The 14,822-nt window shown below is 40.5% G+C and overlaps 2 protein-coding genes across 12 annotated transcripts in view; one reads left to right on the plus strand and one right to left on the minus strand.

Annotated features, from left to right (window-relative positions):
• The window catches only part of BACH1 (BTB domain and CNC homolog 1), a 456,481-nt gene extending 442,249 nt beyond the window's left edge, over nucleotides 1–14,232 (plus strand). The window contains exons 6-8 of the transcript XR_010111114.1: nucleotides 3,604–3,783; nucleotides 4,261–4,572; nucleotides 8,771–14,232. The gene's annotated coding sequence lies outside the window, so the exon portion shown is untranslated. The remainder of the gene's footprint in view (nucleotides 1–3,603; nucleotides 3,784–4,260; nucleotides 4,573–8,770) is intronic.
• The window catches only part of GRIK1 (glutamate ionotropic receptor kainate type subunit 1), a 380,508-nt gene that overhangs the window by 203,624 nt on the left and 162,062 nt on the right, over nucleotides 1–14,822 (minus strand). The gene's annotated exons all lie outside the window — the stretch shown is intronic.

A 14,822-nucleotide genomic window follows, 5' to 3' on the forward strand; every position in this document is an offset into this window, starting at 1 on the left:
TTTTTCCTCCCTGGAATTCTATTGTCTTGCTTCTTATTCTTCATCTGATTACAGCTCTCCTTCATTCAGGTCTCAGGATAGACTTCACTTGTTCTGAAAATTTGGTCTATATTTTTCAAGATCTTGTTATCTGTTCTTTCCATGTACTCCTATAGTCCTTGGGATAAGGACAGGATAGGACATTTTGTGGTGTGTTGTAATTACCTAATGATGACTAACATTTACTGAGCACTCACTATATGCTCAGGGCTTAAATGTACTATTTGATTTCCACATCAATCCTATGAGGTAGGAGACATTTTGACCTGTATTTTACAGAAGAGGAAAGTCGGCTTAGAGAAACGTAGTCACTTGTTGTGACGGGCAGTCTTTAGGGTGGCCTCCAATGATCCCCACCTTCTGGCATTCACAGTCTTGTGTAGTCCCCTTCCCTTGAAAGTGGGACTAGTAACTTTCTCCTAGACAACAGAATACAGAGAAAGTGGTTAAATGTCACTTCTGTGATTTGATTATAGAGGACTGTGACATGTATCTTGGTGGCAGAGTCTCTCTAATGCTTTCTGAGCTTGTACCCTTTGATAAAACAAGAGAGTATGTTGGAAAGGCTCATATGGCAAGGGACTGGGGTGCCCTCTGGCTAACTGCAACCGAGATCCTCAGTCCAACAATCCTCAAGACTTGAATACTGTCAACAACTGCACGAGTAAACTCAGAAGTAGATGCCTCTGCTGTTGAAACTGCAGATGAGACATTACTCTTGTGTATGATTGTAGCTTTGTGAGAGACCTCAAGAAAGAGGGCTCAGTTAAGCTATGCCCAGATTCCTCACTCAGAAACTGTGAGATAATAAATTTGTGTTGTATTAAGCTGCTGCATTTTAGAGAAAAGGCAGATAACTTTGGGTAACTGATAGATAACTTAGCAATAGATTGCTAGCAATAGACAACTAATACACTTGACTTAGATCCCACAGGTAGAAAGAGTACAGGGTTAAAATCCAGGGCCTCTGATACCCTCAATGAATACTTATGTCATACTGCCTGGTTACTTACCAATTATTATTATTATTTTCATTTCAATCTTGTTCTGACTTTAATTCCTGGCATTTAGTCTGAATCTGGTATTTTGTGCGTCCTTGACAGTGATGAAATGAAAAGTGGGTCCATGAAACACAAAATATTGTATGGTAAATTAGCCAATCAAAGCAACATTTTCAAACTTTGTATTTCTTAGAATTGAGAAAAGAGAGTCCGGGCATGGTGGCTCATGCCTGTAATCCCAGCACTTTGGGAGGCCAAGGCGGGGGGATCACGAGGTCAGGAGATCGAGACCATCCTGGCTAACACAGTGAAACCCCTTCTCTACTAAAAATACAAAAAAATTAGCCAGGTGTGGTGGCGGGCGCCTGTAGTCCCAGCTACTCGGGAGGCTGAGGCAGGAGAATGGCATGAACCTGGGAGGTGGAGCTTGGAGTGAGCCAAGATTGCGCCACTGCACTCCAGCCTGGGTGACAGAGCGGGACTCCGTTTCAAAAAAAAAAAAAAAAAAAATCGAGAAAAGAGAAGAGCTACACATAGCACAATTATTCTTGGAACTATTTTGCACTTCTGTGTGCTGACTGTTATGTTAGGTTGCATGGTTAATTTTAACATCTCTCTATACTAGAACATGGATTGGGTACCACACTTGGGCCCTGATTTGAAATTAATTACTTTATCAAACATTTGTTAAACACCTTTGAAATTTCTGCCTATGTGCCAAGCCCTTGAAACACAAAGCTGGATAAAACAGTGTAAGGGCAAGAACAAATACAGATAGTGACATCATTGCATGATCTGATAAGTGATTTAATCACAATTTGAACAAAGAACTGTGGGAATAAAATACAGAGGATAACCTTCCTTCAGTGGTCTCCCTGTTTCTTTCTCTCTCATTTTCTCTGTCTACACACATGTGCACACTAACACATGTATTGATATAGTTCCGGCTAATTCAGAAAATCATAAATGTTCACTCAAGAGAGTTAAGATTTTACTCAATGATTGTAATTGTAAAGTGACTATGAGAAAAAGTTCAAGTGAAAGGACTTGGCTGATCTGAAGTAGGGTGTTATCAATTTTAATGAATCATTGAGCAACAGGTTTAGAGAGGACATTAAAAGAGATGACACACAAATATAAACCAGAGAATTGCCAATTGAAGGGAACAACCAGAAAAGCAATTTACAGTGGTGTTATTTTGATGTTCAAAGTAACTTTTGGTGATTTTTACACACAGAGAAAAAGAAAACATTTTTTCCCTACTTCAAGGTACTGCCATACAAAATAATCAAAAGGAAAAAGTATCACTTTTAGGTAGCCATTTTCTACACCTCAATCAGATTAAAGGTCTATTTTTCATCGGTTTACTTAGAGTGAATTTGCACTGCTGCATGCTGTTGTTAGTCTTTGTTGGATACCATAAGGTGTCTCCCAAGAACTTAGGAATAATGAAAATAAAATTGTTCCCTGAGAGCTAAACTATGAGCCAAACAAATAATAAATAAAAGTAGAGAATCACAGTTACCTTAAATAGACAAAAGAGCTCCCAGGACTGCAAGACTTGATTGTAACCCGCCTGAATGTATTAGAGTACTAAGAAAGAATATAGTCTCAACTGATGTCTGCACAGCTATGGGAAGATAAGGGAAAAGAAAGTCTCAGAGCAATATGGGCATGCCATTTATGCATGGTCCTGGCTAGGGAGTAAGAGCATCCTTTTGAGTAGGATGTGTCTAGCTCTTACACATCAGATTAATCTCCCAAATCCTTGTTGTGTTCTCTTTACATGATCAGGAAGGAAATCTCCAATTGTGATCTGGCTTCCTGTAGGGGTTAAGGTAAACAAGGCAGACCCTGAGAAGAGGTGAAGGCAGAAAGTATCAGTTGGTTGAAGAAAGATAGTATCAGTTTGTTGAAGAAAGAATAGAAAGCATGGGCCAGGCGGGGTGGCTCACACCTATAATCCCAGCACTTTGGTAGGCTGAGGCAGGTGAATCACGAGGTCAGGAGATTGAGACCATCCTGGCCAATATGGTGAAACCCTGTCTCTACTAAAAATACAAAAATTAGCTGGGCGTGGTGGCACATGCCTGTAGTTCCAGCTACTCGGGAGGCTGAGGCAGGAGAATCGCTTGAACCTGGGAGGCAGAGCTGGCAGTGAGCAGAGATTGCACCACTGCACTCCAGCCTGGCGACAGAGCATGGCTCCGTCTCAAAGAAAAAAGAATAGAAAGCATGAGTAGTGATTACAGACATAAATTTCAGTAGCCCACTGAAGAAATATTCTGTGATTTAATGTCAGTCTTTTTAAAGTCACAATTTACAGCAAACTTTTTCTCCCTTAGAATTTAAACATGTTTAATCCCCTTTCATCTTAAACAATAAAATAAAAGAGACATGCCACCTCCACTTTTTCCAACACCCCTTTCCTGAGTTCCAGCTAACACTGTGAAAGCAAGGTGTATGTTTCTTAAGTATTCATTTAAGTTCTTGAGTTTATTTACGTATTGTTTCTCCCTGGCATTAATCAGAGTATTGTTTGAATTTTCCAACGGTATTTCAGTTACACTCTGTTGATTCAAAAGAAGGTTGTTTGTCCAAGCTTGTCCAAGTCAGTTTCAAGAGGCTCAGCCACCAAAAGGTTCATCAAAGAGGAAAGCCAAGGTCATCAGTAAAGCCTCTCAAGAGGTAGGATCACAGGGGTGAAGTGGACACCAACGGGTCCTGCCATCCTTGGCATCAGGTAAGTCTCCATTCTGGACCACGTTTGTCTGTCTGAACCATTCCTCTCAGATTTTAGGTCTGGAAATTTCCTGAGTAGCTTAAGGGAAGATAAGAGCCAAAGTTTCCAAACTGTAGAAATAACCCAAATGCATGGCTCCTTTTATTTCCACAAATTTGGCCAGAGACATGACAATTTGGGCAACTCTGTGCAATGTTTTACATTTAATGATTTTCATGACCCAAACTTTGCTAGTCAGAATAGTATAAGCATTTGTAATCCGTACTAAAATAATCCATCTGGCATAAAATCCAAATTTCAAAATTGGATGAGATTGTGTGTTCTGGGCCTACCAAGATAGTTATTACACACATGAGAACTCAAAACACTAAAGCAACTGGTAGAAACAATTGCTCTTCTCCTTGCTGTAAACATGAAAGTGAGAAGCAGCAAAGAACGATCAACAAATTAACACCCTTTTCATACTTTTTGTGACAGCTACCTGGAACGGGCAGGAAAGAAAAATGCAGATAAGAAAATTAAAACCACAGACTCCTGGGCAGCGAACAAGAGCCTTCTGATCCTAATTCGATCTGGAGTTAAGAATGAAGGGGGTTTCTGTAGCAGTTTCTTTTGCATAGCAGAGCTCCGACTTTTCCAGCAACAGCGTGTCCCTGGAAGCTACACAAAGTCCTCTTTGATTGCCTGTGATCAAAGCCACGAAGGCTCTCCTGCAACATCTTAGCTTCAGAAAGCCAGGAAAATCAGAATGCTGACAGTATATTAATAATTCCTAAACATATTTTTAAGGTGAGTGGTACTTCTAACAGAGCTTCATTATTACTAAAAATGATTTGTTTCTGACTTTCCTGTTGGGGAAAAAGTTAGCCTTAACTTTCTGATGAGCAAGTTGCATGTTATAGTGGATATTGAACAATATAGTCAGTTGTTTTACTCAGAATTTATGCAGCTGATCACATAGGGACAGGACTGGATGATAGAAAGCTCACTAGACTGGAAGTCAGGAGAATCAGCTTTGTCACCGATCTAACGTAGCATAGTGGACGTGTCTAATAGCCTTGGCCTCAGCATCTCCATCTGTGAAATGGGCTGAAGGGCTTGAGCTCTCTGTAACTTCTTTGGGATGTGGTAGTTAAGAAGGCTCCCATTGGATTCCACATACCCTTGTTTATAGCCATGGCTGAATCTTCACAAGACTGCCAAATCCCAAGCTGCCTCCTCTTCTGTACCATTTCTGCCATATTTGGGTCTTTATCAGCAGGAGAGTGCAGACACTTTAATGTGAATTCATGTGCAGCATTTGACCGAGGATTATTTCTACTTTTTAAAAGGCAGCAAGCAAAAACATGCAACTTGATATATGGGGGTGGGAAGGATCATATTTTAAAGTCAGAAGAACTGCTTATATATTTCAACTATAAAATTTATTATCTGTGTGAATTTCATTAAATTATTTAACTCCTCTGAGTCTCAATTTCTTATCTGTATAATAAAACCTAGTCCGCATATTGCAATGAAGTTAAAAAGACAGTCTGTTTATGAAAAGTGTAAATTTCTATTTAATATCAAAAGTACATAATCTAAATTGTGAAGTCTTTATTATTTTTACTATTTATTTTTATTTATTTATATATTTCATGAATATTAGTAGTAGTTGTTATAGAAGAGTATTAGTAGTATTAGTTGTAGGGATAAGAACCAACAAACTATTTTTTTAATGATGGCATTTCGTATACAATGAGGAATCAGGGTAGAAGAATTGATTGGGGAGAGGGAAGCATCTTTTTGCGGCAATTAAAATATGTACAATCATACCTAAACTAGTCACCCTATTTTTAGTTCCTTCTCTCCCTTCCTTCTCTCCCTCCCTTCCTTCTCTTCCTCCCTCCCTCCCTTCCTCATTCCTTTATTCCTTCCTTCCTTCCTTGCTGTCTTGCTTTCTTTCTGAATATGTACCTACTCTACATTTGCCAACTCCAACTCTGGATGCATTCTAAAGGAAAGACAAGCCAACCACAGGGTAGAAACATCACCCTGAGCCAGAGCTCTGGGTCAACAGTGACGACAGGAGGCATCTGGTAGGGAGAAAAGATGTAGCAATTTTACCTGGAACTACAAAGATTTGAGACTCAGAATCACGCTGACATTTGGGGACCTAGCAGGGGTGTATAGACAAAATGTGGCACCACATTTGTCTTGAACTACTGATTGCTGAGGCAGATTTTCTTGTAAAGGTAGGACGCCAAGCAGTATGGTCCAATCTCTCCTTGATTTTCTGATGAGGGTCAATAGAGGAGAGAAGGAGAGAGAAGAATGAGAGAAGCAAAATTTGGAGACTGTTGAAGAGTCAGGCTCTCTTATAGATTCTCAGAAGAAAAAAGAAAACATGTGATACTGATATATCAAATAAGAGAGGTTTGATATATTATTAGATATCAAATTGATGTATCTAATAAGATAGGTTTGCTATTTTCACTCTCGTCCGTGTGAAGAGACCACCAAACAGGCTTTGTGTGAGCAATAAAGCTTTTTAATCACCTGGGTGCAGGCAGACTGAGTCCGAAAAGAGAGTCGGCGAAGGGAGATAGGGGTGGGGCCGTTTTATAAGATTTGGGTGGATAGTGGAAAATTACAGTCAAAGGGGGTTGTTCGCTGGCAGGCAGGGACAGGGGTCACAAGGTGCTCAGTGGGGGACCTTTTGAGCCAGGATGAGCCAGGAGAAGGAATTTCACAAGGTAATGTCATCAGCTAAGGCATGGACCAGCCATTTTCACTTCTTTTGTGATTCTTCAGTTACTTCAGGCCATCTGGATGTATACGTGCAGGTCACAGGGGATATGATGGCTTAGCTTGGGCTCAGAGGCCTGACAGATACAACATTTGATTATATTTGATATATCTTATTTGATATACCTAATAAGATATATCAAATAAGATAGATAGGTTTTAAATAAGATTAGTTGGCAAGAAAGCTGCCTCACACCACCCCTACTGCAGCCTTTTGCACATTTCTGTCCTTAGCTTACCTCCCTTTCATCTGCTAATAATGGTGGCACTGGACCTTTTTTCCAGATCACCTTCCTTTAGCTGCCTCTTGGTCCACTTTTCCCCTTCGAGGTTGCTCTTGCTGCTAAAGGTTTACAATGACTTTATTTCTGTGGATGGGAATGGGGAGTGAGCGTATGTTATTATGGAGCCATCTCTTAATGATGTAGTCCTGGGCCCAGGGAGAACTTGCAATTGCATGCTCCATAAGTCCTTCTTTATTTCTTCCATGCACACAGCAGCTCTGCTAATGCCTCTCAGCCTGACACACCCAGTCAATCTGTTACACTCAAGATGGTTTTTACTACAATGGGAGGGAATCTGCACATGTCCTGGTGGGTACTGGTGCATCTGATTTTTACATAGGTTGCAAGTAATCTGACCAGTTTGTTAATGACCTTCTAATGTACATTTGCATTATGGTTGTTCCCATTATTTGCCATTACAATTCCACTTACGGGGGTTTTCTTTCGAGACGCTAGCTGTCTTTCCTACCTGCCTGTAACACATTCACAAAGTTAATGAGGACATGTGCGCATGGCAGTGGGTGTCACCATTCTAATTGCTTCCAAATATGGTTAGCATATGTTGTCTCCGTATAGGAAATCTGAATTAAAATGCTAAGCCTTTTTAGTACTGGCAAGAGATAATAGTCTCTAGAGCTAGGGCTCTTCTGAGAAATTCATGATGTCTCCAAAGTTTCCCTCTGGTTCAAGAAGATGCTGGTTTTTCTGAAACAGCTCTTATATACTTTTGATCTCCTTGGACTTTTAACGTTTCTGTAGATAGTGATTTGGTAACTTCCATGAGATAAGGTCAGAGCTAGAATGGGCTGGGACTTGCTTTCATTAGTATGTGTCTAAGCACTTGGTCCAGGAATGATATCCTTAACAGTAGCTTTCCTGTTCAGTCACTTCCCCCTAATTTAACTATAAGAACAAGGAACTTAATTTTGTTGAGGTCTTACAAAAAATTGTATTCTTTGATTATCTGCTGTGAGCATGAAGGATGTGTGAAAATACTCAAAAGAGAATGTCTGCTTCTTCTTTGCAAGAAGCTTACTATTTCTTGGATGAGACCAAATGGCCAGAAAAAGGAGCTTAACAATATTGTACAAAGTAAATTCAAAGAAAAAATATGGCCAGGCACAGTGGCTCACACCTGTAGTATCAACACTTTGAGAGGCCGAGGTGGGAGGATCACTGGAGGCCAGGAGTTTGAGACCAGCCTGAGTAACATAGTGAGACTCATATCTCTACACAAAAAAATTAAAAAAATAAAAAATTAGTGAGTGTGGTGGCATGTGCCTGTAGTGCCAACTTCTTGGGAGGCCGAGGCAGGAAGATTCCTTGAGCCCAGGAGTTTAAGGCTACAGTGAACTAGGATCGTGCCACTGCACTCCAACTTTGGATGACAGAGTGAGGCCCTGCCTCCAAAAAAATAAAAAGTATATGTAAGTAATGCATCTGTTATTGAACGGTACCAGGAAAGGAGATTTCTTAAATGATTGGAGAAGGTGGGAGTGGAGGACTCTGCTTAGAAATGCTGGACAAGTTCAGATTTGATATGACAGGCTGCTCTAGTTCCTATTTGGAGAACCTGAAAAATAATATGCACAGCACCCTATGCTCTTGTCAGATGATATCATGCCAGAGGCAAGAGCTCTTTTTCTGGTGAGTGCATGCGTGTGTGTGTGTTTTGAGTTTGCAAGCTGTCTTACTTCATCCATGTTTAGTGGGAAAGAATATTGGCCCACTGTGTAATAACAATTATTAATAGTTAATAACAATTTTATAAAATAAATTATCTAGTGCAATGAAACAAAGGATAGTCTCTTCTTCATGTATAATAAAATATAATTTGATTGAGAAACAAACCCTTCATCTGCATTGTACAAATAGGTGAGAGGTAATTAATGGGAAGATTTTCTTTTTCTCTCTAGGAAAATGAATCACATACTTGGCTTCCTTGGCTGCCTGTCAAGAAAACATCTTAACTCTCCACACGCTGAAATATCTTAGAGGCAAATTGGATGCTCAAGACAGAAGCCTGTGACAGAATCAATGTTGGACTCTCCGCAGATGGGGCCAGTGTAGCAAAGCCCTCTGGCATAGATGGGCTTCATATTACTGTTAGCTACCATAAAATTGTCCCTGTGAAACCACAGAAAATTTTACCAACTCCCTTTAGGGCAAGAAAGAGAAATGGGAACAAGAAACAGAAAACAAATCACTCACTCTGTTCTAGAGTATAAAAGCAGATACTGGCAGGCTATTTTTAAAAGTTACCTTTAAAATCATCCCTTTACTTTATTAAAGAAAGCAGTCTTTGATTTCATGTACAGGTGTATGAAATATTTTTAGGTAAACAGTATGAAGATCTAAGGGAAAAGTCTGTGTGCCTCAGAAGAGGTAATGGTATGTGCAATTGGATTATTGGATGTTCTGTGCCCTTGTATAATATATATATAATATATAGTTATGTAGATCATATGTACGTTGAGCAAAACTACCTGGATCTGAACATACGGAAATCTCTATGAACCAGTAAGAGGTATTGGGATCCTTTTTCTTAAGGAGAAAAATCCTTCAAAGTTAGGTACCCTTTACTAGGCAGGCACACTCATTACCAAAACTGCAGTATGCGGACCAGTCTTGGGTGTTTGAAACTTGGCTTTGATATGGTGACAACTCTGTGTGTAAATTACTCTGCATAGTAAAATAATCTAACCTCTCCTGCATAGTAAAATACCAATCAGCAATGAAGACAGATTACAGCTGGAACAAATGCAGTTAGTGAACTTGGATTTTTCCATACTAATGAAGTTAAACAGAAAAATAAATAAATATAACAATAGGAAAGTCCAAAATAACTCATGTGTGGGTGGCTTTATGTACTTGGAGATCGATGCTTACACATATGCGTCATGCCTACAAAGACTGAGGTCCCAAGCAGGAGATCAAGAATATGGAAGGAAAAACTAAACTTCCTATAGAAAATGCATGTAAAACAGGTTTTAGAGCCAAATAATCACGTGTTCAAATCCTGGTTCCTACTATTTAGTTGAGTTACACAGTATTTCAGATCATGAAAACATAATTTCCTCACTTACAAAATGGGGAGTAATCCTCGCCCTGGGATTTCTGTGAGGAATAAATACAAAAGCACACATCTGACACAGAGGAGTGTGATTGTCATTTCAATGTGTCAACTTGACCAGGCGACAGTGCCCAGTCATTCAATTAAGCACTAACCTGGGTGTTGCTGGCAAGGTATTTTGTAGACCTTGTTAGCATCTGCAATCTGTTCACTTTCAGTAAAGCAGATTATTTTCCATAATCTGGGTGGGCCTGATTCAACCAGTTGAAAGGATGTAAAGGTAGAACTGAGCTTAACCTGGGGGACAGGAAATTCTCCCTGTGGACTGCAGCATCAGCTTCAGCCTGGGAGTCTCCATTCTCTCTTTTTTAATGGCCTGCCCTATCGATTTCAGACTTATCTAGCCTCCACAGTCATGTAGGCCAATTCTTTGTACTCTATCTATATATCTAAATCTATCTAGCTAGCTACCTAGCTAGCTATTATCTATCTATCTCGGTTATATGTTTCTTTCATGGAATGCTGACTAATACAAGTAAGAATCTTAAAATGTTATTTTCTGTATAATCCAAATTTGAGGGTTCATATTTGAATACACAAATTCTATATTTCTATCAGATTGTAGTGGTGGATAAAAACAAATATTTGTCTTCTGTCACCTCCTTTAAACTAGAGGAGAAAGAAAGTGTGCCTGGAAGTTCTCAAGTCTTTTCCTGTTAGTATATTAATATGGATTCATTGATTTGAAGCATGATCATCCCACACTTAGAAAGCCTAGCCTTGAGGAAATCAGGCATAAGGCAGATTAATTGCCCTGGCTGAAAAGGGAAAGGGAGAACTTAGGGATAAGAACATCAGCATCAACATCAACATGGAACACCATTTATCATGTGCCAGGCACTGTTCTTAATAGTTAACTAACAGGCATTCACTTATTTCATCTTCATGGTAACCCTAACAGGTGAATACCACTATCATTCTCACATTCCAGGTGGGGGATCTGAGGCATGAGGTTTAAATTGCTCGTCCTGGAATGTGGTAAAGTCATAGCGGCCACCGCAAAACATGGCTCCAGAGAGTCAATAGAGTGGAAGCTCCTTTGGGTGCCTCTTTACATGGAGAGATGGGAGGCAGGTGGAAGAGTGCAATCCCGTAGAGCATGGAGCATCCACAGGAGCCCTCTGATATGGAATGAGAACTGGAGGAGAGAAATCAAAAAATAGGAAGAGCTAAGGGCAAGGAATCTGAAAACAGGACTATTAGATAAAATGTCAGTGTAGGGACAACGTCTTGGTCTTCTGGTCTCCAGAATTTAACTCAGTGCCTGGAAAGTAGAATATATCCCAAAAACCTGTCATGAATTGAGTAAAAAGGTTCGGATAACATTTTACCAGGAGCTGGCTTAGGTATTAGGGTTAGAAGAAAAATGCAAAGCGTATTTTTACTGTCTGTGATTGAGGCCATGGTTATTAAGGTTGTCTGGCTTATAAAAACCTCTTAAAGAATGCAAAAAACATTTTTGAGTTATTTAAGTGGATGCCTCATAGAACATTGAGGGAAATTTTTATTACGAGGATGTGATATTTAAAATAAACGGGCCGTGCGCGGTGGCTCACGCCTGTAATCCCAGCACTTTGGGAGGCCGAGGCGGGCGGATCACGGGGTCAGGAGATCGAGTTCAACCTGGCTAACACGGTGAAACCCCGTCTCTACTAAAAATACAAAAAATTTGTGTGGTGTGGTGGCGGGCGCCTGTAGTCCCAGCTACTCGGGAGGCTGAGGCAGGAGAATGGCGTGAACCGGGGAGGCGGAGCTTGCAATGAGCCGAGATGGTGCCACTGCACTCCAGCCTGGGCAACAGAGCGAGACTCCATCTCAAAAAAGAAAAAATAATGACAATAATAATGCTGCGCCCAGCACGGTCAGCTAATGACACATGGTAATTGCTGCGTGTGTGAGTAGCAAAATCACATGGAAGAAGAGCTGGCCTTGGGGACAATGCCACGTTACAGTGAGGAGCTCCAGAAAAACCCAGTAGAAATTTCTCAGGTTCACGCCTGGGTGCCCATCCTCTCCCTGACCCCACAAAAGAATAAAGATCTTACAAATATCCAGTGAATACCAGGATGGAAATAACTTGTTTCCTGGCATTCAAGACAGAGGAAATCCTTACTATTAAAAACAAAAAACAAACAAACAAAAAAAACCAAAAAAAAACTAGAAATGATTAGCAAAGACATGAAACACAACAGTTTAAAAAAATAAAAAAAAAATAAACGAGAAAATTCTATCATATTTGTTCGTTTTAGTTTGCCACTTGAAATACAAACCAGTGGCCGGGCGCGGTGGCTCACGCCTGTAATCCCAGCACTTTGGGAGGCCGAGGTGGGCGGATCGTCTGAGGTCAGGAATTGCAGACCAGCCTGGCCAACATGGTGAAACCCCATCTCTACTAAAAACATACAAAAAATTAGCTAGGTGTGGTGGCAGGTGCCTGTAATCCCAGCTACTTGGGAGGCTGAGGCAGGAGACTTGCTTGAACCTGGGAGGCAGAGGTTGCAGTGAGCCGAGATCGCACCATTGCACTCCAGCCTGGGCAACAAGATTGAGACTCCATCTCAATATAAAAAATAAAAATAGATTAAAAAATTAAAAAAAAAAAGAAATGCGAACCAGTGACTGAAATGTATATTTCCCAACCAGGGACTGTTCCAATATCACATTTAAAAGGGGTTGGTGGCCTCATTTCAATTCCCATCACATACATTGTTCTAATTGGTAAATCCCTGCAGACAAAGCAGGAGCTCCAAAATCAGGGTAGAAGGTTTCCTTCAACTTCTCAGATTAACTATTTTGGTAAACAGCATACATATTTCTCACATAGTGCTAATATTATAATGGCCAACCTCCAGATTTAAGTGCATCAATTAAGTAAACTACACTACTTCTGTGAATAAAAGATGTTTGTTTTACTAAATCTGCCAATTTAATTAACTAGCACAGTTTCCTATATATAGAAAATTTGAAACACAAACAGTGACTTCTTCTACGACTAAATTTTTTCCTAATAAATACCTGCTTAAAAGATTGTTGGCATGAGGATAGCATTATTTTTTTAAGTTCTTTCTCAAAGAAGCCAGTCAATCAAGAGCTTATCGAGTGTGTACCAGATAATCATTTTTTTCCCCAGAGGACTTCACTTTAAGCAGGGTTTTTCAACTTCTGCATTAATGGTATTTTGGGTTGAAAAATTTTATGCTGTGGAAGACTGTCCTATGTTTTTGAATTTTTAGCAACATTCCTGGCCTCTACCCATTAATGCCAATACTACCCCTTCCTCAGTTGTAATCTTAAGTGTGTCCAGACATTTCCATATCCCTAATTGGCAAAATTACTCCCAGTTGAGGGATGCTGCTTTATATTCTTGAAATAGATTGCATTAGACAGCGTAGGCTATCTATGACAAGTATTTCTCAGATCTTAGCTTGAGATAATAGAAATTTATCTTTTGCTCTAATCAGAGAACAGTGAAGGTCATGAAGGTGGGAAGGGGTAGCATGTTCCATGTTAGAGATCTTCCACCTTTCAGCTACTGAAGCCACATTCCATTGGCCAGAATTTAGTCATCCATGCCCACCTAAATGCAAGGAAAGCTGTGAAATATAGTCTCATTGCATGCCAAAGAGGAAAAGAAACTAAGATTTGGGAAATAACATCAAGTCTCTGCCACAGGGTGTGTTAGTCTGTTCTCGCGCTGTTAATAAAGACGTACTCGAGACTGGGTAATTTATAAAGAAAAGAGGTTTAATGGACTCACAGTTCCACATGGATGGGGAGCCCTCACAACCATGGCAGAAGGTGAATGAGGAGCAAAGTCACGTCTTCCATGGTGGTGGGTAAGAGAGCTTGTATAGAGGAACTCCCCTTTATAAAACCATCAGATCTTATGAGACTTACTATCATGAGAACAGCACGGGAAAGACCTGCCCCCAAAATTCAATTACCTCCATTGGGTCCCTCCCCCAACATATGGGAATTATGGGAGTTGCAATTCAAGATGAGATTTGGGTGGGCACACAGCCAAACCATATCACAGGGATTATAACAAAATAAGGTCAAGTCATGACAAACAGATTATTTTGACGTTGTTGGAAGGGATTGCCACAAAACATCATTAGACTAATTTACTTCCAGTCAAAGAAGCCTGTATTTGCTTACATAGTCCTAGAACACTGAGCAAAATTATGAAAGGACAATCTCAAAGCCTCTTTTAAGGTCATTAGTGTGCGTTTAGTGAGATAATGGACCCTCTTCTAGTCCAACATTCTCTTCAGGTTCTTCAGGCCTGTCTCAGAGCTATCGAGGATGCAGCAAAAGGGATGCCTTTGATCTGCTGTCTCTGGATGCACAAGGAGCTCAGAGAAACAACCAGGACACAGAACAAAACAAAGCATGGAGCTCTAATTTAGGGGTTTCAGCTAAGCGAGTCACTCAGCACCAGCACTGCACAGGAGGTAGGTAAGTCCCGATTAAGTTTCTGGCTTCAGAAGCTCTCCTCTGTGAGACCTTCAGAAATCTTCTTAATTGGAAAACAGCTTCAGTTCCCTTCTTTTCTTTTTCTTTTTTTTTTTTGAGATTGAGTCTCACTCTGTCCCCCAGACCAGAGTGCAGTGACACAATCTCGGCTCACTGTAAGCTCCACCTCCCAGGTTCACGCCATTCTCCTGCCTCAGCCTCCCTAGTAGCTGGGACTACAGGTGCCCGCCACCACGCCTGGCTAATTTTTTGTATTTTTAGTAGAGACGGGGTTTCACCATGTTAGCCAGGATGGTCTCAAGTCTCCTGATCTCGTGATTCGCCCACCTCGGCCTCCTAAAGTGCTGGGATTACAGGCG

This window comes from Pan paniscus, chromosome 22 (assembly GCF_029289425.2).
Source record: "Pan paniscus chromosome 22, NHGRI_mPanPan1-v2.0_pri, whole genome shotgun sequence".
Taxonomy (NCBI): Eukaryota; Metazoa; Chordata; class Mammalia; order Primates; family Hominidae; genus Pan; species Pan paniscus.